The sequence below is a fragment of the Acomys minous genome, assembly GCF_964271855.1.
Source record: "Acomys minous genome assembly, chromosome: 5".
In the NCBI taxonomy this organism is placed as follows: Eukaryota; Metazoa; Chordata; class Mammalia; order Rodentia; family Muridae; genus Acomys; species Acomys minous.
The window spans coordinates 49,991,671-50,012,275 of NC_140494.1; the positions used below are offsets into that span (position 1 = coordinate 49,991,671).

At 34.7% G+C, this 20,605-nt stretch overlaps 1 protein-coding gene across 6 annotated transcripts in view; it reads right to left on the minus strand.

Annotated features, from left to right (window-relative positions):
* Positions 1-20,605, minus strand: part of CDH12 (cadherin 12) — a 1,018,075-nt gene that overhangs the window by 964,821 nt on the left and 32,649 nt on the right. For 3 of the 6 annotated variants that reach the window (XM_084781271.1, XM_084781273.1, XM_084781270.1), the window contains one exon: positions 15,337-15,443. The exons of the other annotated variants lie outside the window; for them this stretch is intronic. The gene's annotated coding sequence lies outside the window, so the exon portion shown is untranslated. The remainder of the gene's footprint in view (positions 1-15,336; positions 15,444-20,605) is intronic. 6 annotated transcript variants of the gene reach the window in all.

The following is a 20,605-nucleotide window of genomic DNA, read 5'->3' on the forward strand; positions in this document are numbered from 1 at the left end:
TTTATAATACTTTTTTATTTTTTTAATAAAAAAACATTTATTTTTACACAATATATTCTGAAGCTGGTTTCCCTTCCTCCAGCACCTCTGAGATTCCCCTCAACTTCCCTTTTTATAAGAATCCTACCATATCCATCTCTGGTCAGAAAACACACATCCAAATAGTAAAATACAAATTTAAGCAAAATGAAAACAAAAAGAATAGAACAAAACAAGAAAGAAATTGGAGAAAAAGAGCCAAAGAAGAATCATGAGATATACATGTAGACACAGGGAAAAGCATGTTTCTAAGTACAGGAGTGTCCTAATAACATAAAACTGGAAGCAATAATATATATGCAAAGAAAATGCAAGAAAAAATTCCCTGTCAAAATCTTCTGAGAAAAATAACTTCTTTAATCTGTTTCTTATTAGTTGTGTTCCTATATTATTTGTTATACAAGTACTGTTACAACTTTGTTCAGCTACATAACATGAGCTGGTAATTTTGAGTAATTGTGTATATCTACTGGTTATAATTATAGTTTTAAGTTACATGTTAAACTGAAAACAAGAAAGAAATTGATTATAAATATTTTACTTCTGAGGAGATTCTGAAGAGTCCTGGTGAGAGAAGGCTGGCTCTATTGTACGTTGACCTCTGTGTCACGATGGCTGTGATCAAAAACAGTCTTCTTTATTTTTTGACCTACTTATGTAATCTTGCTTGTACAGGACAACATACCATGACAGAGTCTTAATATATGCTTCTGAAGTTTAAAGACCATGGTAAATCTGAGGTCATCATGTACCTAAATCTTATCACTGCCTTTCTTCTACAGTTCTAGACTCCAAGTATGCAACACTGAAGAAACTGAAAAGAGAACAGAACTTCCTTTCTAAAAGACACTATATCCAGGAAATGTATTATTGATCACTTATCAGGCACAGTAATTTCTCATTATTCTGAAGGCATAATCTTCTCATTCTTGTCTTCCTATTTCCCCCTCCCTCCTTCTTCCACCTTATTCCCCTCCCCTAGATCTGTGACAGGTGCAGTTCTCTTCCCCCATCCTCTCATCTCACTCTATCAGGCCTCCTCTGGATAGCATGCCCTTTCTCTGTGTTCCCACCGGGCCTCTCCGCGAAGGAGCAGTGATCAAACTGCAGGCAGGCACCATAGTTCTTGTCAGAGGCAGTCCTCTACTTTGCATCCCACCCACCTCCCCATGTGGAGAGATGATCTGTCCACTTCATTATACCTAATAAAGATTAAATTTTAATGAGGGCTGGAAAGCAGTGCAACTGGGGGAGCTGGTCCTGAGCAAGAGTGAGGTCTATAGCCGATGCGCAGGACATTCTCCACTGTTGAGTGGAGAAGGAGATCTGACTCTCACAAAAACTCTGGTGCCCCATCTCTGACCACGTCCGCTGGATGGGGAAGCATGGTGGCACTCATAGGAAGGATAGCAAGTTACCAAGAAGAGACTCGATACCCTAAGAGCATAAATAGTGGGTGGAGGTCCCTCTCAGTCACAGACATAGGGAAGGGGAGTAGGGGGGAAGCAGGAGGGAGGGAGGCATGGGAGGATACAAGGGATGGGCTAACAATTTAGATGTAATATGAATAAATTAATAAAAAAAAAAGAATGAGGTCTAGATGTGTGCAAACCCTGAAAAGTTCATCCTGGCATCTGCAGGATAGGACTGCTTTCTTCCTACTCTGGACCTGTATGTCTTGGTTCTCATTGCCTTGTGACCCCCACCTCTGCTATCCTTGACGTAGTCACATAACCTGTTGGCCAGGTTTCAGGTTAAAGCCTCTCTTCTTAGAAGGACATGTTCAGCAAGCACTTCAAATTCCTTTTCAGGCAAATGAAGCATTGCCAAGACCTCAGCCTCAGCCAGTGATGTTCCCTTACACTGTACAGCTGAAAACTGTCTCCAGAGAAAATTTCTCCTGCACTAATGCTGACCCTGATCTTGTTGGCACACCCACCCTCGCTCACACCCACCCACCCAGGCTAGCTTACCTCCCTGATACCTAGTCCTTTTGTGCAAAGGTGCCTGAATAGCCCAAAAGGAAAAGCAGACCCAGGACAGCACTTCCACATTGGTTCAGAGACCATAAGCCATTTATGTTTTTTATTTGTCTTTTCTTTTTTACTTTTTGAGACAAGGTTTTTCCCCCCTGTCCTGACTGTTCTGAAACTCACTTTGCAGACAAGGCTTTTCTCAAACTCAGAAACTTACCTCCCTCTGACTCCTGAATGCTTGGTTTAAAGGTATGAACTACCATTCCCCAGCCCCATATTTGAATAATAGCATTCAGGTTTCATTTTCGTTTTAAACAACGAAATATATTGGAGTTATTGAAAACAGTTCACTAAACTCTGTCTTTCAAAACCATGAACAATCAGAGTAAATATACAGCTAAAGGCTTATATGCTTTGGGAATTACCATTGACAGGACCATTAGTGATAAGAGGTCATATATTAAGGTAGCAAGGAAGGATCGATTTTAAGGAAAGCAGAGAGTGGGCTGGTATGCCCTGAGAATGGATGAGGCACCCATAAGTGGAACAACGCAGATAAGCCCTAGAATTGGAACTTAGGAAACTGATTCTGTTTTTGGAACTTCTAGAAGTATGAATCCAGTTTTTGAGACTTCTGACTCCACCACATTAGATGATTTGTTCTTTGTTGTCATTTTTAATAAAACCTATAGTTATTTACCATACTCGATATGAAAAATAATGGAAATGGTTGTTTCAAATGTTATCAACATAAAAACCTCATTTTTGTACAAGCTAAATGTAATCTTAACTTCAAAGTAAGTATCAAAAAAGAAAACTAAAAACCAACCAAACAACCAACCAAACACTCTACATCAACAACATAATGCTGGACTAGCAACATTTTACTGAGACATACACAATAATTTCTTGCCAAGGAGGGTAGAGAAGCTAAAGAGACTAGAAGTCAGATCAAAGGCTGAGAGATTACAACAAAAATGTCAGTCACATATTTTGTATGTAACCTTTGTGTTCTCAATCAGTATGAAATTTGAGTTTAATTTTGAGGAAATATCTTCTTTTGTATCTAACAATAAACTCCTTTTATTGATGTATATGTATTTTATATACGTATCTATGCATGCATATACAATATCTCACCTACATGTACAAATTTATACTTTGAATGTATGTGCATGGATTTTTAACCTGTATGCATTTCCATGTTGCACAGGCATAAGTGTATACAGTGGCCATAGAGGCCACAAAGAGGCATCAAATCTTCTAGAAGCTGCCATGTAGATTCTGGGAATAATACTCAAATCTTCTGTAAGAGTAACAAGTGCACTTAATTGCTGAGTCACAATTCAGCCCATTTTATTTATATATGTATACATACGTATATTTTTTCTAATTTAACTGCTAATGAGGATTTCTCATGTTTTAATCCTTGTGTTCTTCCTCAAAATTTAATCTTTATATACAGTATAGGCATTATGGGCCACATATTAGGAAGAAATATGCTTTAGAAAACTAAACTGAGTTCATATCAATCTCATATTGCAAGAAGAAAGAGAATACTGTCCAATGAAGAAAACATAGGAAGACATTTGGAGAAAAAGTAGGCTGTTTGATGAAAACAATCAGAAATTCAGATGTTAAAGGATTCTTCACTCATAATGATCAGGTACTAGGAAGGAGAAGCTTTGATCAAAAGAAAAGACCAGTGTTGGACATATGAACGCACTTAAGAGAGCTTATATGAGGATCCCACAGGCCAGCCATCTTCAAATCCCTAGGCAAGTCTCATCAGATAATTAATTTGACTTGAGGCAGTGGATTCCACATCTATGAGAAATAAATTACTTTTCTCACATGATTCTCCCCAGTTTATGTCCATAATGTAGATGCCTAAGCCAATTAATCTCATTTCACAAATGAGATCTTGAGGGAAGTGTGACTGTTTGCTAGGAAGGATGTTCTGGTTTATTGTTTTAATAAAAAGTTTGCATTATAGAAGTTATGATATTATAAATATTTCACCTGAAATATAGTCCTAGAAACACAAAAAGAAACCAGCATAAAAAAAATTGACATTTTAATATTGCCATAAAGTTTTGAAAATGATAACCTTGTAAATGAAAGTTCTTAAAATAATTATAATCAAATAATTCCCTTTGTTTGAGATATAAATGTTTTTTTAGTATTTTGCATCACAAACTTCACCATTGTTCATTTGGAAAACATTTCCTCTTAGAAATTTTACATATCATACATATACATGCATACACACAGAGAGAGAGAGAGAGAGAGAGAGAGAGAGAGAGAGAGAGAGAGAGAGAGAGAGAGAGAGCCCTACATATTGAGTAGCTGGTGTGTATATTATTATTATTATTATTATTATTATTATTATTATTATTATTATTATTATTATTATTATTATTATTATTTAGTGGTAAATGCTTGCCTGTTACTTTTAACTTTTAAGAAATTGACCAAGACTCAATTTCTAGACATAGAAAAAGATAATGCAACCATCTGGTTTAGATGACTAATTATTTAGTACTTTTTGTGATCTTTATAAAATGTGTATCTTTGCTACTTTATGCCTAAATGGGAATCACAGCAGAACTGACTCCAATTGTCGCTTCTAATGTGAACAAAAATCCATTCTTCAGTTATATTATGTACAGTGTTATTTCCTATTGAACAGTGAACATTTTCTCAAGAGTTTTGTTGTAGACTGGATGGATGCCTTAGGCAAATCTATGACAAAGGAGAACAACATTTTTCCCAGCCTCCTACTCTTTCCTATTCTTGCTCTAACTTAACACATGTGTTATTCTTATTCTCTCCCTCAAAATACTCCAAAGGTGGACCTCAGTCCTACATTACAGTGCTTCATCTAGTCTTGTCTTCTTGAAATAAATCCTCTATATTCAAACTTCTCACTCTTCAAGTTTGATCCCAATCTGGCTACCCTTACTTCTCATTTCCTCTTCAACATCTGATCTGCAAACCAATTAGATAAAAATATCACTGGTAACATGTGCCTTGCACATTAACAACACCACAATAATTTAAATACATGAATTCATTGAGCTCTATTTAAAATTCACATATGTATACACATTTTATATACATGTTCACTCGTTGAATTTTATTTTTCATGAAATGTGTTTCTTCTTTATAGCCAGGACATAAAATATGATTCAAATTCCACACCAACAGAACAACCTCAAAAACCGAAATGGTAAATTCCAATATAAAATACATTTAAAGGTAAGTTATATATCATTTCACAGCTTGATAGTTTCATGTATTTTTATATAACCATCCTATTAACATAAAATAATATTAAATAATGATAATAAATTGTGTTTTTAGGCTTTTTAGAAATTAATTTGCAACAACTAAAGTAAATTGCTTATGTATTTGAGTTTGTGAAGATAGAAATTTAAATATTTTTCTTCTCTACCCATGTATGGTGAGTAGAAACAGAGGTTAGCCACTGATAAAGATTTAGAATATGCCATGAAAACATATGTATTAGAATAAAAATTAAAAAATAAATCTACATAACCTGGTGTTTTTTCTAAAATTGGAAGGCTGCCCCAGGTTTACAACTAAAATGCTTCCTAAATAACTTGTAGTTTCTGACTTCATAATACATAATATTAGCAGTGACTTGTTAAAATGTGCAAGTGTAGTTGTATTAACTTGTTAGAACTAATGGATTGGAAAATGATACAATAAAATTGTCAAAAGGAATGGCTGTCATACTTTTATTTGCAAGTTGATGGTGAGATATTACTGTAAGAGAATTTTTAAATGAAATGTTTCTTCAAAATACAACTCACCTTTAACTGACTTATTGCAAGCCCAGATTACTATCTTTCTTATTATAATCTACAGCCAATAATTGTTTCTATTTATCACAAGGCACTCCTGGTATCATCTTAATGAATATGTTTTAAACAAGTTTAGTACTTACTTTACTATGCACACAAGCATACACAAATACATATACATGCACACACGTATACACACCCCCACATATACACATATGTATACAAATCTATGACCAATTTATGAATTGCCACAATTACAACTATTTTTGGGATTCAAAACATCTATATTAACTAATAAAAATAGTTTAAGTTTTTATTTTAAAATGAAATCAAATAAAATATTATAAATCATTATAAGTATTTGTTGTTAGTAGTATATTATTGTTTTCAATCATAAAATACCTGATTATAATTTATTGACAGACACAAGACATGAAAGAATGATTACAAAATAATTTAAATATTTGAAAATAAATGTGTGGAAAATCTTTTTGTAATTAGTTGCAATAGAGGCGGTAGCTAACTCAACTTGAATACTCAAGTAATAGGCAATGGAAGAGAATATTAAATATAATATAGTTTTTATGTTCCTGATGTCACAATGTAAAGAACTGCAATTACAATAAATACACTGCTGTCCAAACCAAACTCCTGTCTTTTTCATTAAGGGAAGACATTTTCTTTCTTAAACTTATAATTTAAAACTGTTAACATTTTATTTATTCTGAATTTTATCTGCACAGAGTCTTATTATATTTTCTTAGAAATTTTAAATTAGAGAAAACTGCTACTACAGAGTTTCTATATACCCCTGCTTCATGTGCACACAACTACTTAGGTCAATAAGATTCACATGATAGACTGGTTACAATGGACAAGACCCTATCAGCAGGGCACTTTCATACCATACAGAGTTATGTTGTGCTTTCTATGTGCTTTGACAACTTTACAATCATTTGAAAGCATGGCTGCAGTACCTCGCAAAATATACTCATTGCTTTGACATTCCTCTGCACTCCACATTTTCTTCTTGTTCTCCACTATTTATTTCCATCACTAGACCCCTTTATCAGATCCATTGTCTTGCCTTTCTGAACACATACTATTGAAGCCACAGAAATATGTGACTTTTCAGTTTGCCTTCATTTATTCAGTAATGTGCCTGTAATGTCCAACATTTTATTTCAAGTGATTGATAATTCATTGATTTTATATTATTAAATATGTATGAGAGTTTGGCCTGCAAGAATACATATGAAGTACATAATTTCCTGGTAACTAAAAAACCAAGAATAAAGTTTGGGATCCCCTGTACCAGGAATTACAATTGGTTGTGTGCAACCATGTTTGTGCTAGAATTTAAACCAGGGTCTTCCACAAGAGGAGCCAGTACTCTTACACATAAAGTAATGTTTCCAGACCCACTTCATTTACTTTAAGCACTGAATAAGTCTATTTTCATCTGCCATATTTTATTTATCCACTCATCAGTAAATATTCTACTTGTTTCCTGGATTCTCTAATCATGGATGATGCTGCTATTAAAGAGTATGCCTCCCCTTTTTATACATAGCAGGTTTTGGTAAATGTCAAGGAGCCTACTAGCATGTCTAAAGTATATTTAATTTTCTAACACATACTAAAACACTTTCAACATGGCTGAAACCGTACTTCATTGTAACCTAACAACAGTAAGTTGAGTTATTTCTATAAATCCTAGCCACTGTTCATAATGTCACTGTCCTGAATAATAGTCATTCTATTAGGTGCGTAGTGATCTCAAAGATTTTGTTGTAAATATTTCAGAGTATCCGAGGTTGGGTCCTATGAGCACCTTTTCTAGTTAAGGACATTAAATACCCAATTCAATGTTTTCTCAAGAGAGCCATGTTCAATTGAGAAGACATTTAAGATATTTTCTGTAAGATAATAAGGTTATCAACTTTCAAAATGTAGACTTCATAAAAAGTCAGTCATAGTTTTTTCCTACTTCTATTTTCCTAGTCATTGTAATTCTTCTCCACTGGCTTTGCTGGATTTTTATATTTTAAATACAGGATTTCAGGGCTTTTACATCCAAAATTATTGTTGCAACAACACAACTATTTTTCTTTTTACTTTTAAATATAATTTTTCATTCTTCAGTATAAAGTTTATGTTAGAGATTCTGTGTCAGGTCTTTATTTTATTTTGTTTTTGTTCATGAAAACAATTTTCTGTATTGCTTCCTCCTTTTCTCAGGACGATCTGTGATTCCAAATGTGTATTTAAACTGATGATATTACAAAGAAAGCAATCCTGATCTTTGGGCATATGAGAAAGCCACAGAAGAGGAAGGAACCTGTAACTTTGCTTTTTCAGGGACAGAAATGAGATCTCATGGATTCTATACAAATTCTTTACCACTGAGCAACACTTTAGCCTTGCATTTATTTTCAGGTTTTTAAAACACTGATCCCTTGTTCATTCACTGACTTCTTTCCTTACCAAATAATTTAAAGTTCTTCCTTTTTCATGAGCTTTGGTTTTTAGCAATTCTGCAATTTCCTTTACCTATTATTTGTTCTTTTGAAATAATGATAAGTTTAATATATCACAAAGTTTTTATTACATACATTCAACTTGTTTGGGGACCAGAGTCCATGTTAGAAGTAACCCCTACTCCCCATATTATGGGACCCAAAAGGAGACTGTGCTGCCCATCTGCTACATCTGAGCATAAGGTCTAAGACCTCATTGTGCCTGGTCTTTGGTTGGTGCATCAGTCTCTGTAGTACCCTTCCCCCCTCCTGACACACACACACACACACACACACACACACACACACACACACAGAGAGAGAGAGAGAGAGAGAGAGAGAGAGAGAGAGAGAGAGAGAGAGAGAGAGAGAGATTTGGTTCCATTTTCTTCTTGTGGAGCTCCTGTCCCCTACAGGTCCTTCTATCATCTGCTTTTCCATAAGATTCCCTGTGCTCCACCCCGGAGTTTGGCTGTGTGTATCAGCAACTTCATGGATTTCCTTCTGGATGGAGTCATTTGGAAGACCTCTATGGTAGGTTCCCTTCATGTTCCTTCTTTTCAACTGCACCTGGAGTCTGTTCTATTCACCCTTCTTAATGAGAATTAAGCATTCTCCCTAGGGTTCTCCTTGTTGTTTAGTTTCTTTAGATCCAATGTTTATAGTGTTTTTATCCTGCTTATATGGCTAATATCCCATTATAAATGAGTATATACCATGCATGTGTTTTTGGGTTTAAGGTACCTCACTTAGGATGATCTTTTCAAGTTCCATCCATTTGCCTGTAAATTTCAAAATTTCTTTGTTTTTAATGGCTTGGTAATATTCCATTGTGTAAATGTACCACATTTTCATTATCCATTCACTGGTTGAGGTATATCTATGTGGTTTGCAGATTCTGGCTCTTATATATAAAGCTGCTATGACCATAGTTGAGTAAATGTTCTTGTTAGGTGGAACATTGTTCAGGTATATGCCCAGGAGTGGTATGGTACTATTCCCAATTTTCTGAAAAAGCACTAGACTGAATTCCAAAATGTTTGAACAAGTTTGCACTCCCACCAGCAATGGAAGAGTGTTCCCCTTTCTCCACATCCTTGCCAGCATGTGCTATCACTTGAGTTTTGGTCTCAGATATTCTGAGGGGTTAAGGTAGAATCTCAAATTTGTTTTGATTTGCATTCCCTGATGACTAGGAACATTGAGCATTTCTTTAAGTCTTTCTAGGCCTTTCAATATTCCTTTGTTAGGAATTCTCTGTTTAGTTCTCTACTCCATTTTTAAATCAGGTTGTTTGGTTTGGTGGTGTTTAATTTCTTGAGTTCTTCATATGCTTGGATATTAGCCTTTTGTCATATATAGGGTTGGTGAAGATCTTTTCTCAATCTATAGGCTGTTGCTTTCTTTGCTTTTCAGAAGCCTTTCAGTTTCATGAGGTCCCATTTACTAATTGGTAATCTTAGAGCTTGAGCTATTGGCATTCTGTTCAGGAAGTTGTTGCCTGTGTTAATGAACTCAAAGCTCTTAGCTGCACATCTTAATAGGTTTTTGTTATTTCAACATTTTGTTGCAAATGTTCATTGGAACATTAGTCTAATTAAAGGCCTCTGGCTTTTGGACATTGTTAATACTGGAGCCTCAAAAGTACTCCTCTATTATATCCTGTTATTACTCTGTGTCATGTGGATCCTGCAGTTTAGATATATAGGACCATATTTGCACGGGATCCAGTAGTTCATAGATGGGTTAGATGTTGGTGTCGGTCAACTACAGCCTTGTATCTTGGCCTGGGGGGTAGCTGAGTTTGGGAGCCTGCCAGCTCTCCTGCACTCACATGAGGGTGAGCTCTCCATCACTGTAATGTTTAGCTCATTGAATGCAGATGCAAGCTCTTGGGGAGCCCTCCCACTCTCATGCCCTTGGGCTGGCTTATTTTTCCTCATGCCACTTACACCAGTTCTATTGTGCCACCCACATGAAGTGCAAGGCCACCTCTCCTGAATTCTGCAGGAGGAAGGGCAAAGGTAGTGAGTATTCCCCCATGCCCATACAACTTCAAAACAAAGGGGAGGCCCAACATATCTGTCCTCTGAGAGACTCCATCCAGCAGGGAATTGAGACAGGTGCTGGAACTCACTGATGGACTCTAGAAGAGAGCAGAGAGTCATATGGAAGAATAGGAGTGGGTGATGGAAGGACACAGATGGTTCAGGATCCTCATAAGTAGATGATCAAGAGTGACAGATCTGGACCCAGGGTCACATGCAGCAGCTATTGTACCAACTCTTGCGCCAACTGAGGACAATGCATGCCATAAAGATAGACCCCCTTGTTCAGATATAGGCAATGGACAGTTCATTTTCCATGTTTGTGGGGAATGACAACTATGGTGCCCCCAATTTGAATATTTATTTTTGGGAGTAGGCCTGCTTGGCACATAGAAGAAGGGGAAGTTGTCTATCTGGATGAGACCTGATAGCCTGTGGTCATGTGGTCGGGGAGATGGTTTCATTCTTTCAGAAGCCTACTGGAAGGGAATAGGGCAGAAGAGAGTGGGAGGGTCAGAGCGGGAAGATACAAGCAAGGGGATAACTTTGTGGATGAAATCTAAATTATAATACATTAATTTTTTAAATTGTTGATTTCCTACCATTAATTTTCTATGTTTAACTGATTGGGTTTTGAGTACATGGTTAACAAATCCACTAATTTTAGGCATTGTTAAAATATTTCCCAGGTAAATAATAAAAATTGTAAAAATTTAGTAATACATTTCTCACAGTAGATGAAATGCTAACATGTTTTAAGTGATAAAAGTTGAATATTATATAGCAGTATAATTTCAATTATTATATATCTACATACATAATTATTGTACAGGTAGTGAAATAATATGCAGCTATGCATTAGAATGATGTTTGGGAGAAGTAATAACAATGAAATTTACATAACTTTCTAAAATTTCAGTCTGTCTTGTAGTTTTATAGTTTTTCATTTTAACAATTCTCTTATTTTATACTTTAAATCATATCTAGTTAGTAAATTTCAATGTAAGGAGCACTAGTGAAGTTGCTTCTCTTGAAGTACCTATTCTAAATTCTAGGTGAATGTAAGGTCAACCTCCCAGGAGCAGAACAGTTAGGTTTCTGGAGTACCTTTAAGTGAAATGAGTGTTTAACCCTATCCATACCTGATTACAAGAATGCTAATATTGTAAGAACTAATCACATTTATCCTGTATACATCACACGTTATGCAACACCACAGCAAATAGACTCTTAAACACAATGAAGTCATCTAAAGGACAGGTGAATAATACTTCAGACAGCAAGCTATATCTTTACTAACTACCTATATATCATAGACGTAAATCATGCTGGAAGAATAAGGAAGCTAAAAATATAACTGAAGTCATTTTTCAGAGATTTAAAAAATGGTTTCCAATGGTGAACACTGTAAAGAAGAGCTAAGTGATGCTTTAATATACTTACTATAAAGTGAAGTAGGGTTCTTTTAGTATAAAAATTTATTACACTTCATAGAAACATAAGCAAGGAGAACATTTTGTATTTATCTATTCTGTTATACATATCACAAACTCAGGTAGATATACACATAGACAAAAAATAATTGAAGGCCATGGCACCCTGCAACCTGTAATTGTTACTAATAACAAAAACCATAAAAAAAGGAAAGTTACAGTACCAAGAATTAGAATGCCAGAAAAACTTGAAGAATGAAGTAAAATAAATTCTTCAGAATCATGTAAAAGCAGAGAAACAGTATGACAAATGAAGCTCCAAGGCTATGTAGGTACATCATTTGATTTTGGAGACTGAAGATATATTCAGTTGTCACACATTCTCTTGAATATACCTAGGGAATTTTAGTTATGAATTATTCATTAAAGTGTTTAGGTTGACAGTGCTTTTAAGATTGACATAAGTTTATCTTTTTCTAGCCTATATTATGTATGTGTTATCAAGAAAAGTTAAATTGTGATTCTTGAATACAGAATTATTCTATGCTTATAGTTCACTGACTCCCACAACACAATCCAAAGCAAATATGAAAAAAGTGGCCAGGCGTGGTGGCGCACGCCTTTAATCCCAGCACTCGGGAGGCAGAGGCAGGCGGATCGCTGTGAGTTCGAGGCCAGCCTGGTCTACAAAGTGAGTCCAGGACAGCCAAGGCTACGCAGAGAGACCCTGTCTCAAAAAAAAAAAAAAAAAAAAAAAAAAAAAAAAAGTATTGATAAATCACATATTCTAGGGGATTATACATGTAACATATTATTTTGATAAAAATTATTTAAAATGTATGTCTATATATATTTAAAATGTACATATTATAGAATCAATCTAAAACATTAAACCAAGTAAGTAGATGCATAGTTATCTGCATAAAATAGCTGGTATTAAAAAGAAACTTATGAATATAATCTATTTGAAAATTTAATATTTTGTCCCTATTTCTTGAATTTTCTGGAGAGAAAATTAGTAGGAAGGGCTATTTAAGAAGCAAAAAGTAGATATTATTCTTTGAAGTGGATTCAGCTTAGAACCTATTAAAACAAGACCTATTCACTTCAAGAATAAAAATTCTACACTCTTTTTATATTCTTTCATATAGGGAAGTAACAGAGTTGATTATATGAAAGCATTAATGTAATATCACCTGCTGAAATGGTGTAAAATATAAGAACATGTTACTTCACAAATACCAATTTGAGGATATATTATATATATATTCTTATCATCTCAATTACTTTTTCAGAGGACACATATTCACTCTTTCTTTAAACTTAATAACATTATATGTTAATTTGCTATATATTGCTTTTATAGAGATCTAGTGAATTGATACTAAATTGGCTATCCTGAATATTTTAAAACACTGACAGCTACACTATTTTGCCTTTAGTTAACATAGCTGGAAAGAGATGAATCATGTTTGTATTTCCAAATTCATTAATTTATATTTGTTCAAAGATGGAAGTAGACAAAGAACATGTTGAAGCCCACAGGGCAGTTATTACCTTTGAGACAAGCTCCAGATTTTAGTGAGGATAAATCCCTTGCAATCTTTTAATAAGTTTTATTTGACAAGGATTTATTGAGCGAGCCTCACATCCACATACTGCACTAATTCTTAAGTATCCACAAGAGAATAAGACAGCCCCAAACTTCAGTTAGTACAAAAGCAAATGTTGAGAGAAAATATAAAAACTGTCAAGGTGGCAAAGCCAATTATTAACTATTGTTTGAAGCGCATTTCTCTGATCTCTCTTTACCACTTTGTTCAAAGGAATATTTTATTTTCCCAATGACACTAACATACACATACACAAAGAAACCCTAAAAACACTACTCAACCCAATTAAGACATGGATTCATTTTTTAAACCGTTTTAATTTTCTTTCATTTTTCTTTTTTAACATATACATTTGTATTATTACACATGATTTAAATAAAGAACATACAGCAGGAAGAACCATGAGATAATCAGGAATTATATAAATGTTACATTCATAGTGATTCCGCTATTTGTATTTGGCAAAATTGAAATAAACATCTCTCCTATCTTTTTGGGGTCTAAAATTCTAAATGGAGATTCTCACCCCTATTAACGTAAAACATGTATCTTGATCTAAAAACATCTTAACCTCTAACCTTCTAAACTTAACTGAATGACTAAACTATATGTTCTTCAATCTCATCAGAGCCTTAAAAAGGGATAAAACCTAAGTACCTGGGTGAACCCAGAGTGCACGTTAGCAGATTCCAAAATGAAAAAATGTCTGAGAGAGTTTACTGCCTGAACAGTCACCCAACACTCTGTATAACAATGGAGCATCATCTTCAGCTTTCTGGCCCAATATATCTGACAGACATATTTGTGAGACAGGACTTCTTGACAACTTGCTTAACCTGACTAGGCAGAGTTTGGTGGTAGACTCTGCCTGCATTTAAACTTGCCCATTTTTGGGCAGAATTCTGTCTGTGGCAGAAAGGACATTTTTCCAGGGGCTAGTTTGACACATTTGAAGCAAACTCCATAAGGAGAGTCTTTGAAGTTTATCTTCTTCTTTGAGGCAGACTGTCTGTTGCCAGGAGGTAACTTTTGTTGTCAAAAAATCTTTAAAATAATAAAAACATCTTTAAATGCCATATTCGGTAGGTCTCTGAGGTTTTTGAAGACCTTATTTAATTATTTTACCTCATATATCTATAGAATAATATCTATCTATTAGACATGGATTAATTTATAACCAACAGTATTTTGACCTATGAAATATAAAGTAATAGAAGGAATATTGTAGCAATTAAGCAAAAGATGAAAAGGGTATTAGGAGACCTTTTAAAGTACCAAAAACTGGGAGACTGTAAAAGTCCATGTGTCTGTATAAAGACTCTTGCTTATGAGCCAAGTGTCTGTCTGTGGTATTTTCCACAGTGAAGTAGCTTGTAGCAACCCTAATAGAAGATGTGGTTCCTAGGCACGCTTCATGGCTATTGGGACAGAAAACAGGAAGCTATTCCCCTGTCAAGATATGACCCCATTGACCTATGAGAAAAATCTCATCTAAATCTAGGGAATAAAACAATGCTATCGTTGTTACTATGATATAACCTCATTTGTGCATTCCTAACACTGAGGTGTTTTGTTTTAAAACAAATTAAGATGCTCCTACTATTTCTTCATGGGAATAGGGGTGCTATATATGGCTGAGAAGAAAAAAATACTTACACTTCCATTTTATAAAAATGAATCATTAAGGGAATTTTCATTTTAAAAGTAGTGTTTTGCTATGGTGGGAAATTGCACAATCCTATCAGGCTGGTGCCAATGTAATCAGAAATATCACAGCTACAAGGAAGAAGAAGAGGGAAAGCTAATAAAACCAAGATAAGGAAATTATTTAGTGCCCTGCTAAAACAGTCAAGCAACTGCTGAAGAAGAGTCACTTACCGAAATGAGAAGCCCCCTTTCTGTTGTCAAGGCATTCCTATCTATACTCAGTGACAAGACAACCAAGAAAAGAGATTGTATCCAAAGAGATTGCCTATTGAAGTAATCTGTGTGACAGTAAAAGAAATATGACGTTTAAAAGGACAATACAAAATATCTATTCCAACCTACTTTTTCATGCTGTGAAAAGGATTTAAATGAGCCTTAAATTCTGATAGAAAAAGACCAGATTATCTCATTAACTAAAAATGAAACTCCATAAAATATGTATACTAATGTTCCATGTCATGATTAAGTCTGCATATTGACTGTATCAAAACTCTGGTCATATCTAATTCCTCAACTACCTATATCTCTTTTATAATACTTTCATTTATTCTTTGAACAATTCATATATTTATCAAGTATATCTTGACAAGTTCAATCACTGCTTCACTGCTTCCATTCCCTCAAGTACTGGTTCCAACACATCTCCATTTCATGTCAAAATTTAATCTTTAGTGTTTAAACCCACTAAGTCTAATTAACATTCCCTTTAACCATTTGGATATGGGAATATCCATTTGAATATGGGCAACCTAATAACAGGCATTTTACCACCAAAAAATGTGACTCTCCTTCCCTCATCACTCATTGACTTCCAATAGCTCCTCAGGTAGAAGTGGGGATTGTATTCTCCTCCGTCTATGCTGTAATTGTTAACTGCTATATGTGAAAGAATGCAATATTTTTCTTCTAGATGTTTGATATATATATATATATATATATATATATATATATATATATTACATAAATAATGTGGTTATCTGCTTGTCACTTGTCCGGAGTAGTGTCTAATAACTTTTTACTACTCTCTACATGACAACTATTATTTATCACAAATACTTCACAAATATCCATGCTCAAGTCCCAGACATTAAGACATAATACAAAGAAGTAAATTGAATAGATAACAACATATGTGGGAGGTAAATGCCATATTTAACACTTTATCCCTTATCCAACACCTTCTTTTAGCCCGTTACCACTACATGCATCTCTTCTTGAAATGTATATAAACTAATAAAGAAAAACAATTTCAAACATGTGACTATCAAGACTGAGTACATTAATAAACGATATTAAAGTAAATGACTGAGAACTTTTAAGGATGGGTCTTATGTAAACACAGAGCCACACACTCAGAAACAGTCATGCTGCAGTTTGTTAGTGACGGACACTGGCAAGAAAAAGCAAGGATTTCCAGAGGTTAAGTTTTGTCACCCAAATGCAGCCTTGTGGCTAGAAATGGTATGGAGACACTGCAGGAAAGAGGACATGAACTAATAGTAGGAGAGGGTTTCAATGAGCACGCGGACCAGAATCATTTAAGGAAAAGTATGTATGTATGATATGATTCAATGTTATCAACAAACAATATGGTTTGTGTGACATTGTTACAAGGCAGTGCAGTGGAGGACGTGTGTAGAGGGAGTTGCATGAAATAGAGCAAGAGATCAAATGTTCATGAACATTGGGTAGAGGGATGATCACTGCCATCAAGCTGAGAGGGTATTAAGATGGCCTGATCTTCTCTGCCTGGGAATTTGATTAACTATGGGAAGGAAGAAATTGGTAATGGGCTAATTTTCTTATAAATGCAAAGTGGGTTCAGTCAGAATATTTATTGTGAGAAAAAAAAAGGTTTCTTGATCTGCTAAAAAGATATCTGTATTGGACTTTAAATGACTTTCAACTCAGATGTGCCTAATTCTCTTTATTCTAAAATATACAGAACAAATATTAACCTATGTTTCAAAGTACATTGACAGTAGTGGGATCATGACAGATTCTGAGTTTTAATTGTTTAATGAGCTGTGTAATGTAAATATTATAACATTTTTACAACATTAGTTTAAAGTTTATTTAAAATAAGCTTTCCTTGAAGATATTCTAACTTTTGTAAGTTTTGAATATTTCATATGTAAGCATCTTATTTCTGTAATTACATGTTCAACTGCTTCCGTGTCTCCTGGTTATTCTCTTTCTATATCTATTATTGATATTTAAATTACATTATGCATAGATACATACACATAAATGCTGCTAAAATGTGCATGTGTTTATATTTAAATATTTGGGACAAGATTACCTATCAAAGTCCCACCTATAGAGAAAATTTATTCTTCTCTATGTAGATCATCATAGAGGGATTGGGCTTTGTAAAATTTCTCCCATGCATGCTTTGTTATCAACTGGTAGTCTTATTATGCAGGCCTTGTTATGTAACCATTCTTCTATGACTTCTTGAGTGCAATGTCCCCTCTCATGTCTAGAAGACACTACCTACCATTCTGATCCCCAGGTTTTTAGAGAATTTCCAAGTCCCTTTTATAATATTTATTTCAGTTTTAGGTCTGGAAGTTGTATTATAGAGGCATCAATTGCATCTGGGTAATCACAATCATTTATTCTCTGCATTTCATCTAGTTATGCATCTCTGCCATAAAGTACCTAATAAAAACCAAAGTCTTAGATATGGAAAAAAATCTCTCTTCAAGTTTTTGATCACAGGAGTCTAAAGGTCTCTAAAACAAATATAAGCTATTGATGTTATTTGGTTATTTTAAAGTTGAAGGTCATATCCTATTGCTAAAAATACCATGTGTTCCAGACACAGGACTTGGAATAATGAAGCTGGAATTGAGCTAGAAGCACGCTCCTTAAGGATTAGTTCTCATAGACAACAAAGGTTCAATGCAGGCTGTAAAGAGAGAGAAGTAACATTCTAACCCAGATACATATTCTATGAAACACACACACACACACACACACACACACACACACATACAAACACAAACACAAACACACAAATACGCAGATCACTCTGGAAATATATTTTCAATAGTTTCCACGGGAAATCAAGAGCGGTTTAATAGGAGGAAATGCATAACTGAAACTATAAACTTAGTCAACTATATGTGGCTGGAAAGGTTATATTGCCAAGAGTAAAATATGCTATTGCCAGTGTGCCCCGTTGAAATGTACATGCTTCAGTTTATGTTGGATAAGCCTACATTGACATATATATGCATATATCATTTATAAATCATCATTTACTCCTTATTTAGAAAGAAGGCTCAATAATCTTAAAACTAAGTTAGTATTAGTTAATATATTTAAGGTAAATTACAAACTATATTTAAGGTAAATTAAAACTATGAGTTAAGAAATAAATCTAATAAATAGGATAAAATTCCTCTATAATTTAAATAAAGGTCTAAAATTAAGTTGCAATTTTATTTATATATAAGCAAATTATGCTCAGCTATTATTTGGTTTATTATTCTTATTACTATTGTCTCAAAATGCCACCATTAATCAAACTCATTTTTTTCTTCACTTGATATAACCATAGAAGTGGAATGTCTTATTTTATATGTCTAAATTAAAAATATATCTCCCAAAATAATCAATAGATAATTGAAACACAAGGCAATAAACTAGGATATGTACGCATGAATAGTATTTTTAAAATGCATAGTTTTATTTCCAAAGATAAATAATATAAAACATTTACAAATTATACATGATATCCTGCCAGATGACTTTAATAGGGAAAATAAAAGACAAGAGAAATAAAATATTAGATGTGTCAAGCCTGTCAGAAAATATTAGGAGCAGTTCCAGTGTTTTTAGCAGAGAGACTAGTGTTCAACTTTGCTAAAGAGTCAGAAAATGAAAACATGTCAGTAATCTGCTCTCAGATCCTAAAAGCTTATAGTGATAATGCAGAACTCATGGTCTTGTGAGACCAGTCAAAACAACTCATTCAAGTGAATTAGGGTATGCACAAGATATTCTTTTGTGCAGTGGGAAATTCATGCTGAGAAATGTAGCCTTTCTTCACCGCTGGCGTTCTACAACATTGGCGCTTCCAGCATCTCAGAAGCCTCAGCACAGGTACTAAAGATGGAACAATGAGGATGACTTTTTGTTGTTGTTGTTGTTGCATTGGTCTTTTATTTTTTTATTTTTTTATTAATTTATTCTTGTTACATTTCAATGGCTATCCCATCCCTTGTATCCTCCCATTCCCACAGTAGAGTGGAGAGAGCATGACTTTTGTTTACCAAGTCCCTCTCCTTATGTAAGTCTAGTAGGAAGATAAGACAAGGGTTGTAGAAAGTGATTCAAAAAGTGATGACTAGTTAGGGGACTAAGGTAGTTCTGTATGAACTGAATGCATGAGGTGGGCTATGATGCTGTGATCTCTAAGCAGAAAGATTAGTGATCTGCTAACTGAGAGAATAAAGATTAGGCATTTTATAATATTAGAAAAGAAATGAACTGGATCCTAAAGCCAGGGGAAAAGTTAACTGGGTATTAAAGTCCTGGAGAAAGATTCTATGTAGCCACAGTTTACAGCAAAGAGGACAATCCCAATTTGCAAATATTTAAAGCAAAATATCCTTAAAGTCATTCCTGTGAAATAAAATCAGCTTACCTATAGAGTAAGGCTTCAGTAGGTACACTTGACTTTCTCTATTTTGCCAGGTACTATTTTATTTGAAGATTTACTTGTAGTTGAGAAATCAGAATGCAAATTGATTGTATTTTTTTAAAACGAGGATTCTTGACATTAGCAGACAGTGAAATCAACTCACAGGAAGTTAATCTACTCTCCCAGGGATTCAAACTGAGATTTCCCATACTTCTTTTTAGAAATGTATTTATTTAGTAAATCATTTTATATCCCAATAGTAGCCCCTCCTTGCTCTCCTCCAGGTCCTTTCCCTTTCTCTCTCCCTCTTTCCCCTATCCCTGTCCCCTGACCCTTAGAAAAGGGTAGCTCTCTCCTTACTAACCTACCCCAGCAATTCAGTGGTATCAGGACTGAACACTTCCTCTTTCACAGTGTCCTGACATGGCAGCCTAGCCAGGGAAACATGATAAAAAAAAAAAAGCATGCAACAGAGACCATGTCAGAGACAGCCCACTCTTCTCTTTCTGCAGGACCCAATGGAGACCAAGCTGCTTATATTGTACTTATGTGTATTGGGCCGAGGTCTATTCCATGCACGGCCCTGGTTGGTGCTTCTTCCTTCACAAGCCCCCTGGGCCCAGGTTATTTGACACTGTTGGGCTTTCTATGGAGTTCCTGGCTGCTCCAGGTCCTTCTCTCTTTCCTCCCACCCCTACTCTTCCACAAAGCTCCCTATGCTCAACTCAATTTTTGTCTCTGAATTTCTGTTTCAATCCATTTATGGGTGGAGAGCCACTCAGAGGA